Source organism: Lolium rigidum, chromosome 6 (genome assembly GCF_022539505.1).
Source record: "Lolium rigidum isolate FL_2022 chromosome 6, APGP_CSIRO_Lrig_0.1, whole genome shotgun sequence".
NCBI classification, from domain to species: Eukaryota; Viridiplantae; Streptophyta; class Magnoliopsida; order Poales; family Poaceae; genus Lolium; species Lolium rigidum.
The window spans coordinates 301,813,862-301,835,501 of NC_061513.1; positions in this window are offsets into that span (position 1 = coordinate 301,813,862).

The following is a 21,640-nucleotide window of genomic DNA, read 5'->3' on the forward strand; positions in this document are numbered from 1 at the left end:
TGAGTTGCTTTGAAATGAATGTGCTACGTTTGATTTCGTTTGAATTGAACCACGGACATGAAATTGGTCCCATTGGCTCATATGTCTCTTTGAGTCAGGTAGCCCAGCGATCCGACACATTTTATCTGTCCAGATCAAAATTTTGTTTTTTCAACTAAAGTCACCAAAAAAGTCAAGTCGTGAGACGAAGTAGTCATACAAACAACGAAAATAGTGGTTCAAAATACGGCTAATTTAGTCAATCACAAAGTACGCATAAACAATAGCTAATAAAGTGTCAAAAGGAACATAAGTTCGAATAAAATGAAGCAAAATAGGATAGATGTGGGTGAACACACTTCACATGATTCGGTTCTCCTCCGGAAGCAACTTGGTCACGACCTCCAACCTTTGGACCTCTATTTTCTATTTGGTGAGGTCGATAAAGATGGCGGCGATGGCATCCTTCTCCCTGTGCTTCTTCTCGTCCCTCTTGGCTAGGGCCTCTTGTGTCTCGACCATCTTTGTCTTCAAGGTCTTGCTCAACGCAAGGGTCGAAGCATCGCGCTTCAAATTGGCCTTGGTGGACTTGTGGCCCCATAGCCGATGATTGCCTCCCACTTCATCATGAGAATGACCTTATTGACAGAAGGTAGTAGACCAAGTTGTGTGTTGGTTTTGGCGGCGAGCCATGGGCGGGAGGCAGGGTGGCGCTAGTGCGCTACCATGAGGCGCCCATGGAGGTTGGGCAGGTGTTTTGGTGGAGACTGACGGGAGTGAAAGGGTCGTATGCCGCACCTAGAGGGGGGTGAATATGTGCTAACCAATTTTTAGTTTTTTTTCAATTTAGGCTTAACACAAAGGTAAATTCTCTAGATATGCAACTATGTGAATTTACCTATATGACAAGGTCAACGACTAAGCAAGATATAGCTACGCAATATATAGGAGAGATAATAGGATAGAGGTAACCGAGAGTGGAGCACGCGGAGACATGGAGTTGATTCCCGTAGTTCCCTTCCTTTGCAAGAAGGTACGTCTACGTTCGGAGGAGTGTGGTCGCTACGAAAGCCAGACCAATGCCACGAAGGCTTCACTCAGGTCTCCTGTGAGCACCGCCACGAAGGCCTAGCCCACTTCCACTAAGGGATTTCCTCGAGGCGGAAACCGGACCTTTACAAGGTTCTTGGGGCACACATCCACAACCAAATTGGAGGCTCCCAAATCTGTAGCAACAACAACAAGAACAATATCAAGTACAAACAACTAGAGTTTCTCAAAAGAGGAACACTAGCAAAGCGCCCTCAAGCAAATTGCTTCAGTGAAGATGTAGATCGGGATCTTCTCCTTCGAATATCCAAAGATCAAGAGCTTTGGTTGGGTGGAGGAGGAGATCTTGTGATTCTTGTGTTTCTTGAGTTGGCTCTAATGGTGATGAACTTGGGAAATGATTGAGCAACTTGGGAAGGAGGAAGAAGGGGGGTACAAATACCCTCTTCCAAAATCCAGCCTGTTGGGGGGATGACCCCCGGTATGCCAAAGGCATGCCATACCGGATGATTTGAGCCATCAAGATACCGGTTTAAAGGTTATTCCGGACTGCGAAGTTAGGCTTTTTGGCTAAGTAAGTTTATACCGGTATCCCCAGGAGGGGTATACCGGAAAGAGCTAAGAAGGTACCGGATTACCGGTACCTGCTACACTGTAGCACGTCGGCAAGACTAGTCAAAGATTCTCTAAGGAGCTAGAAGACAAAGATGAGCGAAGCACTTCAGCTTTAATCGAAGCTCTGAGGCAAAAGCAGATGGTGACGTAAAAGGTGCCGGAGGATGTCACCGCTCCTGATTAAAGAGATACCGGCGTCACCGGTAGCCAAAGAGGCTTTGTAAAGTAGTTTGTCTAGTCAAAGATGCCATTAGGGTTTCCTAGGGTTTCTTCCCTTGTAAGCCACCCTCTCCCCTATATAAGGAGAGGGGGCACACCCCATTGCAGGTACGAGGAGTCTCATGTACGAAAACCTGTAACCTTGTATGATCAAGAAATAGAGAGATCTAGAGGTGAATCTGTCTTGTGTTCTTCTTCTTCTACCTCTGGCCAAGGCCAAGTTCTTCAAGATACCATCCGGAAATCCATCCCATACAACCAAAACCCTCCCCCGAATCCTCTAGCGCCCATTACCTGGTCATTCAAGGATCACCCCAAGATCATGCCAAACCCGGGTGGCTACGCTCTTGTCGTGGACCCAATCATGCATGGGCCAACGACTCGAGTCAAGTTCAGCAAAGTGCTGATAGACAATGGAAGCAGCATAAATATCATGTACCGGCACACCATGCACACGCTGGGAATAACAGAAAACATGCTACAACCAACTCACACTACGTTCCACGGAATCGTTCCGGGCCTGTCCTGCTCACCTATGGGAAAAATCCGGGTGGATGTGTCGTTCGGAGGGCGTGACAATTGCCGGGTCGAAAATGTTTTATTCGAGGTCGTGGACCTGGACAGTCCCTACCATGCACTACTGGGGAGACCGGCATTGGCAGCGTTCATGGCCACAACTCATACGGCGTATCTCAAGATGAAGATGCCGGCACCTCGTGGACCCTTAACTGTGGTGGGAAACTACAAAGTCTCACTGGAAACCGCTTCCGCCGGATCAAACCTGGCAGAATCGCTGGTGATCGCAGAGGAAAAAAGAAGGATGCAAACTGCGGTTGCACTGGCTCAGTCCTCACAGTTGAGCTTAGCGGCAATGAGTGGTAACTTGGGAACACCGGCGTTCAAGCCGACCAAGGAAACGAAGAACATTGTGCTGGATCCGGCATACCCTGACCGTACCGTTCGTATCGGTGCTGGCCTAAGTGAGGCATAGGAAAGCGCGCTCGTCAACTTCCTCCGTGAGAATCGGAATATCTTTGCCTGGTCTACTGATGACTTGGTAGGTGTTCCGAGGGAGTTGGCTGAGCACTCTCTGAATGTCCGGAAGGATGCTAAGCCGGTGCGGCAACCCCTACACCGGTTCGCTGAAGACAGGAGGAAAATCATTGGAGGGGAAGTAACAAAGTTGCTGGTTGCCGATTTCATCGTGGAGGTACTGCATACTGAGTGGCTAGCCAATCCGGTGCTGGTCGAGAAGAAAAAAGAGGAGGAACCCAAAGCTCCAAAGGTGTGGCGCATGTGTGATACGTCCCAAACGTATCTATAATTTCTTATGTTCCATGCTACTTTTATGATGATACTCACATGTTTTATACACATTATATGTCATTATTATGCATTTTCCGGCACTAACCTATTGACGAGATGCCGAAGAGCCAGTTGCCGTTTTCTGCTATTTTTGGTTTCAGAAATCCTAGTAAGGAAATATTCTCGGAATTGGACGAAATCAACGCCCAGGGTCCTATTTTTCCACGAAGCTTCCAGAAGTCCGAAGAGGAAACGAAGTGGGGCCACGAGGTGGCGACACACTAGGGAGGCGTGGCACAAGCCCTGGCCGCGCCGGCCTGTTGTGTGGGGCCCTCGTGTGGCCCCCTGACCTGCCCTTCCGCCTACTTAAAGTCTTCGTCGCGAAACCCCAGTACCGAGAGCCACGATACGGAAAACCTTCCAGAGAAGCCGCCGCCGCCAATCCCATCTCGGGGGATTCAGGAGATCGCCTCCGGCACCCTGCCGGAGAGGGGAATCATCTCCCGGAGGTCTCTTCATCGCCATGATCGCCTCCGGATCGATGTGTGAGTAGTTCACCCCTGGACTATGGGTCCATAGCAGTAGCTAGATGGTCATCTTCTCCTAATTGTGCTATCATGTTCGATCTTGTGAGCTGCCTATCATGATCAAGATCATCTATTTGTAATGCTACATGTTGTGTTTGTTGGGATCCGATGAATATTGAATACTATGTCAAGTTGATTATCAATCTATCATATATGAGTTGTTTATGTTCTTGCATGCTCTCTCGTTGCTAGTAGAGGCTCCGGCCAAGTTGATACTTGTAACTCCAAGAGGGAGTATTTATGCTCGATAGTGGGTTCATGCCTCCATTAAATCGGGACAAGGATGTAAAGTTCTAAGGTTGTGGATGTGTTGTTGCCATTAGGGATAAAACATCGATGCTTTGTCTAAGGATATTTGTGTTGATTACATTACGCACCATACTTAATGCAATTGTCTGTTGCTTGCAACTTAATACCGGAAGGGGTTCAGATGATAACCTGAAAGTGGACTTTTTAGGCATAGATGCATGCTGGATGGCGGTCTATGTACTTTGTCGTAATGCCCTGATTAAATCTCATAGTACTCATCATGATATATGTATGTGCATTGTTATGCCTTCTTTATTTGTCAATTTCCCAACTGTAATTTGTTCACCCAACATGCTATTTATCTTATGGGAGAGACACCGCTAGTGAACTGTGGACCCCGGTCCTATTCTTTACATCTGAAATACAATCTACTGCAATACTTGTTCTTTACCTGTTCTTCGCAAACAATCATCTTCCACACAATACGGTTAATCCTTTGTTCACAGCAAGCCGGTGAGATTGACAACCTCACCTGTTACGTTGGGGCAAAGTACTTTAGTTGTGTTGTGCAGGTTCCACGTTGGCGCCGGAATCCCTGGTGTTGCGCCGCACTACACTTCGCCGCCATCAACCTTCAACGTGCTTCTTGGCTCCTCCTGGTTCGATAAACCTTGGTTTCTTTCTGAGGGAAAACTTGCTATTGTACGCATCACACCTTCCTCTTGGGGTTCCCAACGGACGTGTGTTAATTGCACGCATCAAGCTTTTTTTCTGGCGCCGTTGCCGGGGAGATCAAGACACGCTGCAAGGGGAGTCTCTCACATCCAATCTCTTTACTTTGTTTTTGTCTTGCTTTACTTTATTTTATTTACTGCTTTGTTTGCTCTTATATCAAAAATACAAAAAAAAAATTAGTTGCTAGATTTACTTTATTTACTGTCTTGTTTGCGTTCTCTATATTAAAAACACAAAAAAATTAGTTACTTGCATTTACTTTATTTAGTTTGCTTTATTTACTACTGTTAAAATGAATACTCCTGAAAACACTAAGTAGTGTGATTTCACTAGTTAGGCTTAATGGAAAACAACAAAAATATTAGAGATCTTTATAGTATTTATCTTGAGTTAGGACATGAGGTGTTTGAAGAGAAAATTAAAAAACCTATGGAACTTTATATGCATGCTAATGGCAATGTTATTAGTATGAATGCTTTGAACACCATTGTTGCTAATGCTATGGAAAATTCTAAGCTTGGGGAAGCTGGTTTTGAGGAGCATGATATTTTTAGTCCCCCAAGCATGGAGGAGAAAATTTACTTTGATGATACTTTACCTCTTATATATGATGATTACAATGATGACTATCATATTTTCAGTCCACCTACTGTTGAGGAGAAAATTAATTATGATTACAATATGCCTCCTATATATGATGATTATGGTGATGAGAATAATAATGATAGCTATCTTATTGAATTTGCTCCCACTACAATTAATGGTAATGACTATGCTTATGTGGAGAGTAATAATTTTATGCATGTAGCTCATGATAAGAATGTTTCATGTGATATTTATATTGTGGATTTCATCAATGATGCTACTGAAAGTTATTATGAGAGAGGGAAACATGGTTATATGCATCTTAATAATATTAAGTTTCCCCTCTTTATGTTGAGAATCTTGAAGTTGCGCTTGTGTTGCCTTTCTATGCTTGTTGCTTTGTGCTTTCAGTACTTGTTCCCTTACAAGATTCCTTTTCATAGGAAGTGGGTTAGACTTAAAAGTGTTTCTTATTTGCTTTTAATGCTCTCTTTTGTTTCAACTCTCATCCTTATGTGAGCATCATTAAAATTGTTGAGCCCATCTTAATGGCTATAAAGAAAGCACTTCTTGGGAGATAACCCATGTATTTATTTTGCTACTGTTTTGTTGTGTCTTGGAAGTTGTTACTACTGTAGCAACCTCTCCTTATCTTTATTTTATTGCATTGTTGTGCCAAGTAAAGTCTTTGATAGTAAAGTCAATACTAGATTTGGATTACTCGCGTAGAAACAGATTTCTTGCTGTCACGAATTTGGGTATGGTTCTCTCGTAGGTAACTCAGAAATATCTGCCAATTTACGTGCGTGATCCTCGGATATGTACGCAACTTTCATTCAATTTGGGCATTTTCATCCGAGCAAGTCCGGTGCCTCTAAAAAATTCGTCTTTACGGACCGTTCTGTTTTGACAGATTCTGCCTTTTATTTTGCATTGCCTGTTTTGCTATGTTTGATGGATTTCTTTGTTCCATTAACATTCGGTAGCTTTGTGCAATGTCCAGAAGTGTTAAGAATGATTATGTCACCTCTGAATATATGAATTTTCAATTATGCACTAACCCTCTAATGAGTTTGTTTCGAGTTTGGTGTGGAGGAAGTTTTCAAGGGTCAAGAGAGGAGGATGATACAATATGATCAAGAAGAGTGAAGAGTTTAAGCTTGGGGATGCCCCCGTGGTTCATCCCTGCATATTTCAAGAAGACTCAAGCGTCTAAGCTTGGGGATGCCCAAGGCATCCCCTTCTTCATCGACAACATTATCAGGTTCCTCTAGTGAAACTATATTTTTATTCCGTCACATCTTATGTGCTTTGCTTGGAGCGTCTGTTTGTTTTTATTTTTGTTTTGTTTGAATAAGATCGGATCCTAGCATTGTTTGTTTGGGAGAGAGACACGCTCCGCTGTTGCATATGAACACATGTGTTCTTAGCTTTATTCTTAATGTTCATTGCGAAGGTTGAACTACCTCGTTCATTGCTATATAGTTGGAAACGGAAAATGCCGCATGTGGTAAATGGTATAATGTCTTGAATAATGTGATACTTGGCAATTGTTGTGCTCATATAGATCATGTTTAAGCTCTTGCATCATGTACCTTGCACCTATTAATGAAGAACTACATAGAGCATGTTAAAATTTGATTTGCATGATTGGTCTCTCTAAGTCTAGATATTTTCTGGTTAAGGTGTTTGAACAACAAGGAGACAATGTAAAGTCTTATAATAGTTACAATATGTTTATATGTGAGTCTTGCTGCACCATTTCATACTTGAGTTTGCTTCAAACAACCTTGCTAGCCTAGCCTTGTATTGAGAGGAATTCTTCTCGTGCATCCAAATCCTTGAGCCAAATACTATGCCATTTGTGTCCACCATACCTACCTACCACATGGTATTTCTCCGCCATTCGAAAGTATATTACTTGAGTGCTACCTTTAAAAAAACTTCCATTCTTTGCCTTTACAATATATAGCTCATGGGAAAATAGCCTTAAAAACTATTGTGGTGAAGAATATGTACTTATGTGTCTTATTTCTTAATAAGTTGCTTGTTGAGTGGTAACCATGTTTCTGGGGACGCCATCAACTTTTACCTTTGTTGAATATCATGTGAGTTGCTATGCATGTTCGTCTTGTCTGAAGTAAGGGCGATTTTCATGATCAAATGGTTTGAGTATGCATATTGTTAGAGAAGAACATTGGGCCGCTAACTAAAGCCATGAATCATGGTGGAAGTTTCAGTTTGGACACAAACCCTCAATCTCTTATGAGAATATTATCTGTTGTTGAATGCTTAAGCATTAAAAGAGGGGTCCATTATCTGTTGTCTATGTTGTCCCGGTATGGGTGTCTAAGTTGAGAATGATCAAAAGCGAGAAATCCAATGCGAACCTTCTCCTTAGACCCTTGTACAGGCGGCATAGAGGTACCCCTTTGTGACACTTGGTTGAAACATATGTTATGCAATGATAATCCGTGTTAATCCAAGCTAATTAGGACAAGGTGCGAGCACTATTAGTATACTATGCATGAGGCTTGCAACTTATAGGATATCTTATACATAACACATATGCTTTATTACTACCGTTGACAAAATTGTTTCTTGTTTTCAAAATGAAAAGCTCTAGCACAAAAATAGTAATCAATGCTTCTCTTTGCGAAGGGCCATTCTTCTACTTTATTGTTGAGTCAGTTTACCTACTTCTTTCTATCCCAGAAGCAAACACTTGTATCAACTGTGTGCATTGATTCTTACATGTTTACCTATTGCACTTGTTATATTACTTTGTGTTGACAATTATCCATGAGATAAATATGTTGAAGTTAAAAGCAACCGCTGAAACTTATATCTTCCTTTGTGTTGTTTCAAAGCTTTCTACTAAGAATTTATTGCTTATGAGTTAACTGTTATGCAAGTCTTATTGATGCTTGTCTTGAAAGTATTATTCATGAAAAGTCTTTGCTATATGATTCATTTGTTTACTCATTATCTTCATCATTGCTTCGAATCGTTGCATTCATCTCATATGCTTACAATAGTATGATCAAGATTATGATAGCATGTCACTTCAGAAATTATCTTTGTTATCGTTTACCTACTCGAGGGCGAGTAGGAACTAAGCTTGGGGATGCTTGATACGTCCCAAACGTATCTATAATTTCTTATGTTCCATGCTACTTTTATGATGATACTCACATGTTTTATACACATTATATGTCATTATTATGCATTTTCCGGCACTAACCTATTGACGAGATGCCGAAGAGCCATTGCCTGTTTTCTCGCTGTTTTTGGTTTCGAAATCCTAGTAAGGAAATATTATCGGAATTGGACGAAATCAACGCCCAGGGTCCTATTTTTCCACGAAGCTTCCAGAAGTCCGAAGAGGAAACGAAGTGGGGCCACGAGGTGGCGACACACTAGGGCGACGCGGCCCAAGCCCTGGCCGCGCCGGCCTGTTGTGTGGGGCCCTCGTGTGGCCCCCTGACCTGCCCTTCCGCCTACTTAAAGTCTTCGTCGCGAAACCCCTAGTACCGAGAGCCACGATACGGAAAACCCTCCAGAGACGCCGCCGCCGCCAATACCATCTCGGGGGATTCAGGAGATCGCCTCCGGCACCCTGCCGGAGAGGGGAATCATCTCCCAGAGGTCTCTTCATCGCCATGATCGCCTCCGGATCGATGTGTGAGTAGTTTACCCCCGGACTATGGGTCCATAGCAGTAGCTAGATGGTCGTCTTCTCCTAATTGTGCTATCATGTTCGATCTTGTGAGCTGCCTATCATGATCAAGATCGTCTATTTGTAATGCTACATGTTGTGTTTGTTGGGATCCGATGAATATTGAATACTATGTCAAGTTGATTATCAATCTATCATATATGAGTTGTTTATGTTCTTGCATGCTCTCCGTTGCTAGTAGAGGCTCTGGCCAAGTTGATACTTGTAACTCCAAGAGGGAGTATTTATGCTCGATAGTGGGTTCATGCCTCCATTAAATCTGGGACAGTGACAGAAAGTTCTAAGGTTGTGGATGTGTTGTTGCCACTAGGGATAAAACATCGATGCTTTGTCTAAGGATATTTGTGTTGATTACATTACACACCATACTTAATGCAATTATCTGTTGCTTGCAACTTAATACCGGAAGGGGTTCAGATGATAACCTGAAGGTGGACTTTTTAGGCATAGATGCATGCTCGGATGGCGGTCTATGTACTTTGTCGTAATGCCCCGATTAAATCTCATAGTACTCATCATGATATATGTATGTGCATTGTTATGCCTTCTTTATTTGTCAATTGCCCAACTGTAATTTGTTCACCCAACATGCTATTTATCTAATGGGAGAGACACCGCTAGTGAACTGTGGACCCCGGTCCTATTCTTTACATCTGAAATACAATCTACTGCAATACTTGTTCTTTACTGTTCTTTGCAAACAATCATCTTCCACACAATACGGTTAATCCTTTGTTCACGAGCAAGCCGGTGAGATTGACAACCTCACCTGTTACGTTGGGGCAAAGTACTTTAGTTGTGTTGTGCAGGTTCCACGTTGGCGCCGGAATCCTGGTGTTGCGCCGCACTACACTTCGCCGTCATCAACCTTCAACGTGCTTCTTGGCTCCTCCTGGTTCGATAAACCTTGGTTTCTTTCTGAGGGAAAACTTGCTACTGTCTGCATCACACCTTCCTCTTGGGGTTCCCAACGGACGTGTGTTAATTGCACGCATCAATGTGCATCGACCACATCAACCTGAACAAAGCTTGCCCGAAAGATCCTTTCCCTTTACCCCGGATCGATCAAGTGATTGATTCTACTGCTGGCTGTGAGCTGTTGTCTTTCCTGGATGCTTATTCCGGTTTCCACCAAATTCTCTGAAAAAGGAAGATCAAATAAAAACTGCGTTCATTACCCCGCACGGGGCTTATTGCTATGTCACTATGCCTTTCGGTTTGCGCAACGCTGGTGCAACGTACCAGCGCTGTATGCAAAAATGCTTGTTTGATCAAATTGGTAAAAATGTGCAAGTTTATGTGGACGATGTCGTGATAAAAACTAAGGTAAAAGAAACCTTGATTGATGATCTCAGGCAAACATTTGACAACCTAAGAAGATTCCGGATGAAACTCAATCCGGCAAAATGCACCTTCGGTGTCCCTGCCGGCAAGCTGCTTGGTTTTCTTGTATCAAGCTGGGGCATTGAGGTTAATCCGGTAAAAATCCGGGCAATCGAAAGAATGACTATACCACAAGATCTTAAGGATGTGCAAAAGTTTACCGGAAGCTTGGCATCGCTAAGCCGGTTTATAAGCCAGTTGGGAGAAAAAGCTCTACCACTCTATGCTTTGATGAAAAAATCCGATACCTTCGTGTGGACCCCTCAGGCAGACGCAGCGTTTAAAGAACTAAAAACAATGCTAGCCACTGCACCGGTGTTGGCTTCGCCTTTGGAAAGGGAACCCATGCTGTTGTACATAGCAGCAACCAACCGGGTCGTTAGTGTTGTGGTTGTGGTAGAAAGAGAAGAGGAAGAAAAAACCATGCAGAGGCCGGTATACTACCTGAGCAAGGTGCTCTCCCTCTCAAAACAAAACTACCCTCATTTCCAGAAAATGACCTATGGCATGTTCATGGCCGCCACAAAACTTAAGCATTACTTTGAGGAGCATCCCATGAAAGTGGTGAGTGAGGCACCCATTTCTGACATCATGTGCAACAAGGATGCTAGCGGCAGGATTGCAAAATGGGCAATTCAGCTGTCACCTTATGTACCGGTATACGAAAGAAGAGATGCCATAAAATCACAAGCTTTGGCTGATTTCCTGGTCGATTGGGCAGAAATGCAATACAAGCCGCCGGAACAGAAAATAGAGTACTGGAAGATGCACTTTGATGGATCCAAACTCAAAGAGGGTCTGGGTGTCGGTGTGTGATACGTCTCCGACGTATCGATAATTTCTTGTGTTCCATGCCACATTATTGATGTTATCTACATGTTTTATGCACACTTTATGTCATATTCGTGCATTTTCTGGAACTAACCTATTAACAAGATGCCGAAGTGCCGATTGCTGTTTTCTGCTGTTTTTGGTTTCGAAATCCTAGTAAGGAAATATTCTCGGAATTGGACGAAATCAAAGCCCGGGGCCTATTTTTCCACGAAGCTTCCGGAAGACCGAAGACGAAACGAAGTGGGGCCACGGGGAGCCAAACCCTAGGGCGGCGCGCCCCCCTTGGCCGCGCCGCCCTGTCATCTGGGGCCCCTGTGCCCCCTCTCGACTTGCCCTTCCGCCTACTTAAAGCCTCCGTGACGAAACCCCCAGTACCGAGAGCCACGATACGGAAAACCTTCCAGAGACGCCGTCGCCGCCGATCCCATCTCGGGGGATCCAGGAGATCACCTCCGGCACCCTGCCGGAGAGGGGAATCATCTCCCGGAGGACTCTACGCCGCCATGGTCGCCTCCGGTGTGATGTGTGAGTAGTCTACCCCTGGACTATGGGTCCATAGCGGTAGCTAGATGGTTGTCTTCTCCCCATTGTGCTATCATTGTCGGATCTTGTGAGCTGCCTATCATGATCAAGATCATCTATCCGTAATTCTATATGTTGCGTTTGTTGGGATCCGATGAATAGAGAATACTTGTTATGTTGATTATCAAGACTATGTCTATGTGTTGTTTATGATCTTGCATGCTCTCCGTTATTAGTAGATGCTTTGGCCAAGTTGATGCTAGTAACTCCAAGAGGGAGTATTTATGCTCGATAGTGGGTTCATGCCTCCGTGAATCCGGAGGAGTGACAAGAACCACTAAGGTTATGGATGTGCTGTTGCCACTAGGGATAAAACATTAGTGCTATGTTCAAGGATGTAGTCACTAGTTACATTACGCGCAATACTTAATGCAATTGTCCGTTGTTAGCAACTTAATACTTGGAGGGGGTTCGGATGATAACCCGAAGGTGGACTTTTTAGGCATAGATGCGGTTGGATGGCGGTCTATGTACTTTGTCGTAATGCCCAATTAAATCTCACTATATTCATCATGATATGTATGTGCATTGTCATGCTCTCTTTATTTGTCAATTGCCCAAGCTGTAATTTGTTCACCCAACATGCTTGTTCGTCTTATGGGAGAGACACCTCTAGTGAACTGTGGACCCCGGTCCAATTCTCTTTACTCGAAATACAATCTATCGCAATACTTGTTCTACTGTTTTCTGCAAACAATCATCTTCCACACAATACGGTTAATCCTTTGTTACAGCAAGCCGGTGAGATTGACAACCTCACTGTTTCGTTGGGGCAAGTACTTTGGTTGTGTTGTGCAGGTTCCACGTTGGCGCCGGAATCCCTGGTGTTGCGCCGCACTACATCCCGCCGCCATCAACCTTCAACGTGCTTCTTGGCTCCTCCTGGTTCGATAAACCTTGGTTTCTTTCCGAGGGAAAACTTGCTGCTGTGCGCATCATACCTTCCTCTTGGGGTTGCCCAACGAACGTGTGAAATACACGCCATCAAGCTCTTTTCCGGCGCCGTTGCCGGGAGATCAAGACACGCTGCAAGGGGAGTCTCCACTTCTCAATCTCTTTACTTTGTTTTTGTCTTGCTTAGTTTTATTTACTACTTTGTTTGCTGCACTAAATCAAAATACAAAAAAATTAGTTGCTAGTTTTACTTTATTTGCTATCTTGTTTGCTATATCAAAAAAAAACAAAAAAATTAGTTTACTTGCATTTACTTTATCTAGTTTGCTTTATTTACTACTGCTGAAATGAGTAATCCTGAAGTTGAAGTTCGTTCATTTAAGCAACAAGGGGGAGAATGTTTAAAAGATGCTTGGTATAGAATTAGTGATGCCCATAATAGGTGCACTAAGAAACACTCCACCACTATCCTACTCAGGAATTTTTATGTTGGTATCTCTAGCTGGAATAGATATGTTCTTGATTGTCTCGCGGGAGGTAATTTCCTAGGCGCTCCCGCCTTAGAAGCTAGTTGCATTATTGAGAGTTTATTTGGAACACCACCTGTTAATGAAACTAAAATTGAAACCTCCCTTGAGGATGTTATGAAAAAATTGGAAACCATAGAAAAAAATTGTAGTGTTGAAACTAAATTGGAAATATTACTTGATAATACTGATAAACTTGATAAAATCCTGGGAGGAATTAATGAAAGAATTGCTACTCTAGAAACTTGTGCTATCCATGATAATCAAACCCATAGAATTGGTAAACTTGAAGAAGCTATGGGAAAATTGGGTTCAACTTTTTCTTCTTTTAAATTTAATGAGAAAGCTTATGTGGGTAAGGAGCAAAAATTCATGTATGTCTCTAAGGTGCCTAAACCAAAGAATTACTATAGGCCTAAAATTGATAAAACTCCCAACACCCCTGGTAATGATGTTGATGCTTCATCTCTCGATGTTACTTGATACACACTTTCTGCGCCTAGCTGAAAGGCGTTAAAGAAAAGCGCTTATGGGAGACAACCCATGTTTTTACCTACAGTACTTTGTTTTTATTTTGTGTCTTGGAAGTTGTTTACTACTGTAGCAACCTCTCCTTATCTTAGTTTTGAGTTTTGTCGTGCCAAGTTAAGCCGTTGATAGAAAAGTAAGTACTAGATTTGGATTACTGCGCAGTTCCAGATTTCTTTGCTGTCACGAATCTGGGTCCACCTCCCTGTAGGTAGCTCAGAAAATTAAGCCAATTTACGTGCATGATCCTCAGATATGTACGCAACTTTCATTCAATTTGAGCATTTTCGTTTGAGCAAGTCTGGTGCCATTTTAAAATTCGTCAATACGAACTGTTCTGTTTTGACAGATTCTGCCTTTTATTTCGCATTGCCTCTTTCGCTATGTTGGATGAATTTCTTTGATCCACTAATGTCCAGTAGCATTATGCAATGTCCAGAAGTGTTAAGAATGATTGTGTCACCTCTGAATATGTCAATTTATATTGTGCACTAACCCTCTAATGAGTTGTTTCGAGTTTGGTGTGGAGGAAGTTTTCAAGGATCAAGAGAGGAGTATGATGCAACATGATCAAGGAGAGTGAAAGCTCTAAGCTTGGGGATGCACCCGGTGGTTCACCCCTGCATATATCAAGAAGACTCAAGCGTCTAAGCTTGGGGATGCCCAAGGCATCCCCTTCTTCATCGACAAATTATCGGGTTCCTCCCCTGAAACTATATTTTTATTCGGCCACATCTTATGTGCTTTTTCTTGGAGCGTCGGTTTGTTTTTGTTTTTGTTTTGTTTGAATAAAATGGATCCTAGCATTCACTTTATGGGAGAGATACACGCTCCGCTGTAGCATATGGACAAATATGTCCTTGGTTTCTACTCATAGTATTCATGGCGAAGTTTCTCCTTCGTTAAATTGTTATATGGTTGGAATTGGAAAATGATACATGTAGTAATTGCTATAAATGTCTTGGGTAATGTGATACTTGGCAATTGTTGTGCTCATGTTTAAGCTCTTGCATCATATGCTTTGCACCCATTAATGAAGAAATACATAGAGCATGCTAAAATTTGGTTTGCATATTTGGTTTCTCTAAAGTCTAGATAATTTCTAGTATTGAGTTTGAACAACAAGGAAGACGGTGTAGAGTCTTATAATGTTTTCAATATGTCTATTATGTGAGTTTTGCTGCACCGGTTCATCCTTGTGTTTGTTTCAAATAACCTTGCTAGCCTAAACCTTGTATCGAGAGGGAATACTTCTCATGCATCCAAAATACTTGAGCCAACCACTATGCCATTTGTGTCCACCATACCTACCTATACTACATGGTATTTTCCCGCCATTCCAAAGTAAATTGCTTGAGTGCTACCTTTAAAATTCCATCATTCACCTTTGCAATATATAGCTCATGGGACAAATAGCTTAAAAACTATTGTGGTATTGAATATGTAATTATGCACTTTATCTCTTATTAAGTTGCTTGTTGTGCGATAACCATGTTTACTGGGGAACGCCATCAACTCGTTGTTGAATTTCATGTGAGTTGCTATGCATGTTCGTCTTGTCCGAAGTAAGGGCGATCTACACCGAGTTGAATGGTTTGAGCATGCATATTGTGAGAGAAGAACATTGGGCCGCTAACTAAAGCCATGATTCATGGTGGAAGTTTCAGTTTTGGACAAACATCCTCAAATCTCTAATGAGAAAAGAATTAATTGTTGTTGAATGCTAAAGCATTAAAAGAGGAGTCCATTATCTGTTGTCTATGTTGTCCCGGTATGGATGTCTAAGTTGAGAATAATCAAAAGCGAGAAATCCAAATGCGAGCTTTCTCCTTAGACCTTTGTACGAGCGGCATAGAGGTACCCCTTTGTGAAACTTGGTTAAAGCATATGTATTGCGGTGATAATCCAGGTAGTCCAAGCTAATTAGGACAAGGTGCGGGCACTATTGGTACACTATGCATGAAGCTTGCAACTTATAAGATATAATTTACATGATGCATATGCTTTATTACTACCGTTGACAAAATTGTTTCATGTTTTCAAAATCAAAGCTCTAGCACAAATATAGCAATCGATGCTTTTCCTCTATGAGGACCATTCTTTTACTTTCAATGTTGAGTCGGTTCACCTATTTCTCTCCACCTCAAGAAGCAAACACTTGTGTGAACTGTGCATTGATTCCTACATACTTGCTTATTGCACTTATTATATTACTCTATGTTGACAATATCCATGAGATATACATGTTACAAGTTGAAAGCAACCGCTGAAACTTAATCTTCTTTTGTGTTGCTTCAATACCTTTACTTTGAATTATTGCTTTATGAGTTAACTCTTATGCAAGACTTATTGATGCTTGTCTTGAAGTGCTATTCATGAAAAGTCTTTGCTTTATGATTCACTTGTTTACTCATGTCATACACATTGTTTTGATCGCTGCATTCACTACATATGCTTTACAAATAGTATGATCAAGTTTATGATGGCATGTCACTCCAGAAATTATCCGTGTTATCGTTTTACCTCGCTCGGGACGAGCAGTAACTAAGCTTGGGGATGTCGATACGTCTCCGACGTATCGATAATTTCTTGTGTTCCATGCCACATTTATTGATGTTATCTACATGTTTTATGCACACTTTATGTCATATTCGTGCATTTTCCGGAACTAACCTATTAACAAGATGCCGAAGTGCCGATTGCTCGTTTTCTGCTGTTTTTGGTTTCAGAAATCCTAGTAAGGAAATATTCTCGGAATTGGACGAAATCAAAGCCCGGGGCCTATTTTTCCACGAAGCTTCCGGAAGACCGAAGACGAAACGAAGTGGGGCCACGGGGGAGCCAAACCCTAGGGCGGCGCGGCCCCCCTTGGCCGCGCCGCCCTGTCATCTGGGGCCCCGTGCCCCCTCTTGACTTGCCCTTCCGCCTACTTAAAGCCTCCGTGACGACTCCCCCAGTACCGAGAGCCACGATACGGAAAACCTTCCCGAGACGCCGTCGCCGCCGATCCCATCTCGGGGGATCCAGGAGATCGCCTCCGGCACCCTGCCGGAGAGGGGAATCATCTCCCGGAGGACTCTACGCCGCCATGGTCGCCTCCGGTGTGATGTGTGAGTAGTCTACCCCTGGACTATGGGTCCATAGCAGTAGCTAGATGGTTGTCTTCTCCCCATTGTGCTATCATTGTCGGATCTTGTGAGCTGCCTATCATGATCAAGATCATCTATCCGTAATTCTATATGTTGCGTTTGTTGGGATCCGATGAATAGAGAATACTTGTTATGTTGATTATCAAGACTATGTCTATGTGTTGTTTATGATCTTGCATGCTCTCCGTTATTAGTAGATGCTTTGGCCAAGTTGATGCTAGTAACTCCAAGAGGGAGTATTTATGCTCGATAGTGGGTTCATGCCTCCGTGAATCTGGAGGAGTGACAAGAACCACTAAGGTTATGGATGTGCTTGTTGCCACTAGGGATAAAACATTAGTGCTATGTTCAAGGATGTAGTCACTAGTTACATTACGCGCAATACTTAATGCAATTGTCCGTTGTTAGCAACTTAATACCGGAGGGGTTCGGATGATAACCTCGAAGGTGGACTTTTTAGGCATAGATGCAGTTGGATGGCGGTCTATGTACTTTGTCGTAATGCCCAATTAAATCTCACTATATTCATCATGATATGTACGTGCATTGTCATGCTCTCTTTATTTGTCAATTGCCCAACTGTAATTTGTTCACCCAACATGCTCGTTCGTCTTATGGAGAGACACCTCTAGTGAACTGTGGACCCCGGTCCAATTCTCTTTACTCGAAATACAATCTACCGCAATACTTGTTCTACTGTGTTTCTCGCAAACAATCATCTTCCACACAATACGGTTAATCCTTTGTTACAGCAAGCCGGTGAGATTGACAACCTCACTCGTTTCGTTGGGGCAAAGTACTTTGGTTGTGTTGTGCAGGTTCCACGTTGGCGCCGGAATCCCTGGTGTTGCGCCGCACTACATCCCGCCGCCATCAACCTTCAACGTGCTTCTTGGCTCCTCCTGGTTCGATAAACCTTGGTTTCTTTCTGAGGGAAAACTTGCTGCTGTGCGCATCATACCTTCCTCTTGGGGTTGCCCAACGAACGTGTGAAATACACGCCATCAGTGTGGTGCTCACCTCACCTAAGGGAGATCATCTCCGGTATGTTCTGCAAGTGCACTTCAGGGCATCGAATAATGTCGCTGAGTATGAGGCTTTAATCCATGGACTTAAGGTCGCAAAAGAAATCGGTGCCCACCGGATCATTTGCTATGGTGATTCGGATCTTCTGGTGCAACAATGTTCCGGAGACTGGGACGCAAAAGATGCCAACATGGCCTCGTACCGGTTTCACGTGCAAAAGATTGCCGGATTCTTTGAGGGGTGCGAGTTTCACCATGTGCCGCGGGCGGAAAATGAAGCCGCGGATGCTTTATCCAAGCTGGGCTCGTCTAGGCAAGAGATTCCTTCCGGAATAGCTTTGGCTCACTGATGTCTACGGGAGCTTCTATTCTTGTAGACAGTGTTGGGCCTCCAAGAGCAGAGGTTTGTAGAACAGCAGCAAGTTTCCCTTAAGTGGATCACCCAAGGTCAAAGATATCCCTCTCATGCAACCCTGCAACCACAAAGCAAGAAGTCTCTTGTGTCCCCAACACACCTAAGAGGTGCACTAGTTCGGCGAAGAGATAGTGAAATACAAGTGGTATGAATGAATATGAGCAAGTAGTAACGGCGCCGAGAAAAGTGCTTGCTGGCGTGCGGTTGATGGTAGTAATATTGCAGGAAGTAAAGATGCGAGTAAAACAGATAAACAAGCGATGATTGCGGTATTTGGAAACAAGGCCTAGGGATCATACTTTCACTAGTGGACACTCTCAACATTGATCACATAACAGAATAAATAGATAGATGCTAGACTCTACACCCTCTTGTTGGATGATGAACACCACTAAGCGTGTAGGATTACACGAACCCTCAATGCTTGGAGTTAACAAGCTCCACAATATTCAATGTTCATATTTAAATAACCTTAGAGTGCATAACAGATCAACATAACCAAACCAAGTACTAACATAGCATGCACACTCGTCACCTTCACACTACGAAAGGAGGAATAGATCACATCAATACTATCATAGCAATAGTTAACTTCATAATCTACAAGAGATCACAATCATAGCCTACGCCAAGTACTACACGATGCACACACTTGTCACCATTACACCGTGCGGGAGGAATAAACTACTTTAATAACATCACTAGAGTAGCACACGAGATAAATTGTGATACAAAACACATTGCAATCATAAAGAGATATAAATAAGCACTTCACTATGCCATTCATAACGAGTGAATAAGTATTCGTGAAATATAGCCTAAGAGACCCACACGGTGCACACACTTGTCACCTTTACACACGTGGGACAAGGAGTCTCCGGAGATCACATAAGTAAAATCCACTTGACTAGCATAATGACATCTAGATTACAAGCATCATCATATGAATCTCAATCATGTAAGGCAGCTCATGAGATTATTGTATTGAAGCACATAGGAGAGAGATGAACCACATAGCTACCGGTACAGCCCCGAGCCTCGATGGAGAACTACTCCCTCCTCATGGGAGACAGCAGCGTTGATGAAGATGGCGGTGGTGTCGATGGAGAAGCCTTCCGGGGGCACTTCCCCGTCCCGGCGGCGTGCCGGAACAGAGACTCCTGTTCCCCAGATCTTGGCTTCGCGATGGCGGCGGCTCTGGAAGGTTTTCTCTGGTTTCGTCGAATGTGGTAGGGTTTTTGCGACGGAGACTTTAAGTAGGCGGAAGGGCAAGGTCGGTGGAGTCCTGGTGGGGCCACACACTAGGCCGGCGCGGCCAGGGCTTGGGCCGCGCCGCCCTACTGTGTCCCCACCTCGTGGCCCCACTTCGTTTCCCCTTCGGACTTCGGAAGCTTCGTGGAAAAATAGGACCACGGGCGTTGATTTCGTCCAATTCCGAGAATATTTCCTTACTAGGATTTCCGGAACCAAAAACAGCAGAAAACAGGAACTGGCACTTCGGCATCTCGTCAATAGGTTAGTTCCGGAAAACGCATAAATAAGACATAAAGTATGCATAAAACATGTAGATATCATCAATAATGTGGCATGGAACATAAGAAATTATCGATACGTCGGAGACGTATCAGCATCCCCAAGCTTAGTTTCTGCTCGTCCCGAGCTGGTAAACGATAACAAAGATAATTTCTGGAGTGACATGCCATCATAACCTTGATCATACTATTGTAAGCATATGTAATGAATGCAGTGATCAAAACAATGGTAATGACATGAGTAAACAAATGAATCATAAAGCAAAGACTTTTCATGAATAGTACTTTCAAGACAAGCATCAATAAGTCTTGCATAAGAGTTAACTCATAAAGCAATAAATCAAAGTAAAGGTATTGAAGCAACACAAAGGAAGATTAAGTTTCAGTGGTTGCTTTCAACTTATAACATGCATATCTCATGGATAGTTGTCAATGCAAAGTAATATAACAAGTGCAATATGCAAGTATGTAGGAATCAATGCACAGTTCACACAAGTGTTTGCTTCTTGAGATGGAGAGAAATAGGTGAACTGACTCAACATAAAAGTAAAAGAAAGGTCCTTCAAAGAGGAAAGCATCGATTGCTATATTTGTGCTAGAGCTTTTATTTTGAAAACATGAAACAATTTTGTCAACGGTAGTAATAAAGCATATGAGTTATGTAAATTATATCTTACAAGTTGCAAGCCTCATACATAGTGTACTAATAGTGCCCGCACCTTGTTCTAATTAGCTTGGATTAACACGGATTATCATTGCATAACATATGTTTCAACCAAGTGTCACAAAGGGGTACCTCTATGCCGCCTGTACAAGGGTCTAAGGAGAAAGTTCGCATTTGGATTTCTCGCTTTTGATCATTCTTCAACTTAGACACCCATACCGGGACAACATAGACAACGAGATAATGGACTCCTCTTTTAATGCTTAAGCATTCAACAACGAATAATATTCTCATAAGAGATTGAGGTTTTATGTCCAAACTGAAACTTCCACCATGATTCATGGCTTTAGTTAGCGGCCCAATGTTCTTCTCTAACAGTATGCATACTCAAACCATTTGATTGTGAAAACCGCCCTTACTTCAGACAAGACGGACATGCATAGCAACTCACATGATATTCAACAATGTGTTGATGGCGTCCCCAGGAGCATGGTTATCGCACAACAAACAACTTAATAAGAGATAAAGTGCATAAGTACATATTCAATACCACAATAGTTTTTAAGGCTATTTTGTCCCATGAGCTATATATTGCAAAGGCGAATGATGGAAATTTAAAGGTAGCACTCAAGCAATTTACTTTGGAATGGCGGAGAAATACCATGTAGTAGGTAGGTATGGTGGACACAAATGGCATAGTGGTTGGCTCAAGGATTTTGGATGCATGAGAAGTATTCCCTCTAGATACAAGGTTTAGGCTAGCAAGGTTGTTTGAAACAAACACAAGGATGAACCGGTGCAGCAAAACTCACATAAAAGACATATTGTAAACATTATAAGACTCTACACCGTCTTCCTTGTTGTTCAAAACTCAATACTAGAAATTATCTAGACTTTAGAGAGACCAATTATGCAAACCAAATTTTAGCAAGCTCTATGCATTTCTTCATTAATAGGTGCAAATTATATGATGCAAGAGCTTAAACATGAGCACAACAATTGCCAAGTATCAAATTATTCAAGACATTTTAGAATTACTACATG